Below are 4,725 nucleotides of genomic sequence, written 5' to 3'. Positions count from 1 at the left end.
AGTTATCTCTAACCTACGACAACTTGGCCTCCTACAAAGTTAAAATAGGCAAACATGGATAATATCTTTAAAATATGAAAATATAGGATCAAGTCCCCAAAATTTTTTAAAGAAAGAAAAATTTTAAAAATTACCAGAAAATTGCACAATGTTATAAGTGTTCCCAAAGAGGAAGATAGTTTAAGTACATTGATTAAAATGGAATATCAAGCACCCATTAAAAATCATGTTTGAAGGATATATATTTTTATGGGGAAAGACTTGTAGCATAATATTAACACATATGCACTACTCTGTACAAAATAGATAACTAAAATAGATCTACTATATAGCACAGGGGGGCTTCTCCAATGGTTCAGCAGAAAGAATCTGCTTGAGATGCAGGAAACACAGGAGATGCGAGTTTGACCCCTGGGTCAGGAAGATCCCCTGGAGGAGGGCATGGCAACCCATTCCAGTATCCTTGCCTGGAAAATCCCATGGACAAAGGAGCCTGGTGGGTGACAGTCCACGGGGCCTCAGAATTGGACATGCCTGAAACAGTTGAGCACAGCGTAGCATATAGCACAAGGAACTCTACTCAATATTCTGCATTAACCTGTATGAGAAAAGAATCTAAAAAACAATGGATATATGTGCATATATAACTGGTTTATGTTGCTGTACAGCAGAATCCAACATTCTACTCTAATTTTAAAATGTTTAAAAAATGTACCAACTGCATGTACTATAATCCAATTTTGAAATAGTTGCTTATGTACCTAACATAGGAAATACATAGAAGCGAGACGATTGGACTTCCCAGGTGGCTCAGTTGGTAAAGAATCCCCCTGCAATGCAGGAGACCCGTGTTCAATCCCTTAGTCATAAAGATCCCCTGGAGAGGGAAATAGCAACTCACTCCAGTATTCTTGGCTGGAAAATCCCATGGCAGAGGAGCCTGCTGGGCTAAATCCATGGGGTCACAAGAGTCAGACATGAGTTAGAGACTAAACCGCCACCAGAAGAGAGACGATTAGAAGTGTAAATTAGAAATGGCCCCAGAAATGGAATTGTGGATAATTTAAACTTCTTATATATTTCTGTTTTATTCATTTTTTCTTAAAATAAGCAGGTATTACTTCCTAATAATAAAAATAAAATAAAATCTCTTTCAAAAGTGAAACCATTTAATACAGACTAAGTAAAGTAATCTCTACTTTATGGTGGCACAATGGGAGCTTTAGAGAAAGCATGAATGCTGAAATCTAGGTAAATGGAGGGAACAGAGTGAAAAGCCATTACAAACAACCTATTTCAAGGATCATTTGTCATATAAAAGAGCCAAAGATGGCTTCTACATATTGGCCTATAGGTTATTTACTTCTTTACAGCAAACTGTATTTTACTAGCTCAAAGATTCACACAGGCCAAAATTTTTACTCATCCAGCAGTTTCATTCGTGGTCCAGACATGCAGGTTTTTAGCCATTTAGAGCCTGCCTACTTTTCACATTACATAAAACTGTGCCCAACACCTACTGGCCACAGGTAAATGCTCCAAATTACTGCCTTTCAGAAATCTTTGGCACAGAGTCCTCACCCTCACCAGGCTGACATCACTTAGACAAGTGAGCCTTCTCTCTGTCCTCCCTCTTTCTCCTGGGAGTTCCTTAGCTCTCCTTCCCTTCTTAGTGGCCCCCAAGTCTATAAGCCTCTGGAAGGTCTCCTGCTCTGAGGGATTTCCTGCAAGCTAATCTGTAAAAGCAGTGTCACCAGACAAAACTATATGTACTATGCCACCTTGAGGCCATATCTCTTTCCTTGTCCAGCCCTGAAGTCCCTTGAGCACCCTACACCCACCTTGCAGAACCATCTTTGGCCAAACCAAGGAGCCACTCAATTTTAGGCTCAAATAGTGAAAGAGTTCCACACACTTTTTTTCAGTGTGTATGAAAAATTGGCATTGTAAAAAAATTCCAGTTTCTTCAATTAATAGGATTAGACTATTTGTAGTCCCAATATATAACTCCGGAACTTTGCTGACCAAGCTGCAGTTCAGAATTCCCTTTTTGCCCCCATTGTCTGCTGCCAACTAATGACCATTAGAATACGCCATTCATTTTTATCAATGTTAATGTGAAAATCTCAAGTTCTCATTAATCTTAATATTTCACGTTATTTCTTTTCTCTTTTTTTGATACATCTTAAATGCATATAACCAAATTTCAGTAGTAAGAGAAATTTGCTTCTGGTGCTTAAACCTGCTCTACTACTTTCCCAGCCTTTATCTGGTGAAATCAATGATAGAAAGTAGTCTTCTGAGACAGCTTATTCATCACTGGCTAGGAATCCATTTCAAAGTTATTCTCCACTTTTAATTACAATGTGTCTCCCTACATGCTGCACTTAGTCGCTCAGTCATGTCCGACTCATTCTGACCCCATGGTCTGTAGCCCACCAGGCTCCTCTGTCCATGGGATTCTCCAGGAAAGAATACTGGAGTGGGTTGTCATGCCCTCCTCCAGGCGAGCTTCCCAGCCCAGGGATCTAACCCAGGTCTTCTGCATTGCAGGCAGATTCTTTACCAGCTAAGCCACCAGGGAAGCCTGAGAATACTGGAATGGGTAGCCTATCCTTTCTCCAGGGGATCTTCCCAGCCAGGGAATCAAACCAGGGTGTCCTGCACTGCAAGTGGATTCTTTACTAGCTGAGCTACCAGGAAAGACTGTATCTCCCTAGAACTTCTATTAAAAATTATTATTTTAAATTCTGTATTGGGGGGGTTAAATGAGACATATGCAATTGCTCTGTTAAACAATCATCCTTCCTTTGTTCTGAGATTTTTTGTTCTTTTTACTCCAATTTAAAATTCTAATTCCTTCCACTGTTACTTCTTTTAGATACTTGTAAGCCCCTTTACAAATTCACTGATCTTTGCCCATGTTCTTCTTAAACTGTGAGATCCAGGACTTGTGAAGGGTTCTATCTCTGATATCTACACATAGAATCAAACAGGATTAGATCTTTACCTTCATTTAAATATCTAGTCACATTAGTAATTATGGCAATCATAATGTTGATTGATTTTTTAAGTTGTGTTTGTATTAGTTTTTAAAGACTGAGGGCTAGAAATGGCTATAACATGGACTGCAGCTTAAAAAGACCTGTGCTAATCATAGTTCTTTTGAAGTAATTTTGAAAATCATACATCCTTAATATTTATTTAATTGATCATGTAGTAGTGAAAACTGGATGAAAATAAAGAGATTAACAAACGAAACATCTTTCTTTACTTTTTTTGCTCTCCTTATTTTCCATCAAAAGCTGTGGACTTTCTCTTATGCAAAATGATCCTGCCGTGGGACTTCCCTGGTGGTCCAGTGGTTGAGACTTTGCCTTCCAGTGCAGGAGTTGTGGGCTCAATCCCTGATCTAGGAGCTAAGATCCCACATTCCTTGCAGCCAAAAACATTAACAACAACAACAAAAAAAAAAAAAAAAACAGAGGCAATATTGTAACAAATTCAATTAGACTTTGAAAATGGTCCACACCAAAAAAAATCTTTAAAATCAGAATGATCCTGCCCATCTGCCAACCTCTCTTTCTGTACCCTGATGCCATGTGTTCTTTTGACCAAGCACTTCCTTTTGAAATTTCAATATTTTCTTTTTTATATGCTATTTAATCTCAGAGAGGAAAGTTGTTTAGATCACATCCAAACTTGAAGACAGTCCTTAACCCTAATAATCTTGCAAATTATTTGTCGCATTTTTCTTTAAAAAAAAAAAAAAAAAAAATTGTGAAACACCAGCTGCCTCGCTCTGTCATCATGCACTTATTCATTTGGACAGTTCATACTCCGGTTTTCACTGGTGCTATTTTGACACTGAAGTCTCAAAGGTTAGTAATAATGTCTTACTTGATTAACACAGAGATATTTTCCAGTTCTTCTCCAAGTTTATATTACTTGTATTTTACATTTCATATCACTTTATATTATTAATTCTTTTTTCCTTCTTGAAACCCTCTTTTTTATTGACTTATTTGACTAGGAAAATACAATATTTAAGAAAACAAATGAACAGACCCATCACAAGCAAGGAAATCGAAACTGTAATCAAAAATCTTCCAGCAAACAAAAGCCCAGGACCACATGGCTTCACAGCTGAATTCTACCAAAAATTTAGAGAAGAGCTAACACCTATCTTACTCAAACTCTTCCAGAAAATTGCAGATGAAGGTAAACTTCCAAACTCATTCTATGAGGCCACCATCACCCTAATTCCAAAACCAGACAAAGATGCCACAAAAAAAGAAAACTACAGGCCAATATCACTGATGAACATAGATGCAAAAATCCTTAACAAAATTCTAGCAAACAGAATCCAACAACATATTAAAAAAATCATACACCATGACCAAGTGGGCTTTATCCCAGGAATGCAAGGATTCTTTAATATCTGCAAAACAATCAATGTAATACACCACATTAACAAATTGGAAGATAAAAACCATATGATTATCTCAATAGATGCAGAGAAAGCCTTTGACAAAATTCAACACTCATTTATGATTAAAATTCGCCAGAAAGCAGGAATAGAAGGAACATACCTCAGCATAATAAAAGCTATATATGACAAACCCACAGCAAGCATCACCCTCAATGGTGAAAAATTGAAAGCATTTCCCCTGAAATCAGGAACAACACAAGGGTGCACACTCTCACCACTACTATTCAACGTAG

This window comes from Muntiacus reevesi, chromosome 7, assembly GCF_963930625.1.
Source record: "Muntiacus reevesi chromosome 7, mMunRee1.1, whole genome shotgun sequence".
NCBI classification, from domain to species: Eukaryota; Metazoa; Chordata; class Mammalia; order Artiodactyla; family Cervidae; genus Muntiacus; species Muntiacus reevesi.
Note: the sequence above shows the minus strand (reverse complement) of the source record.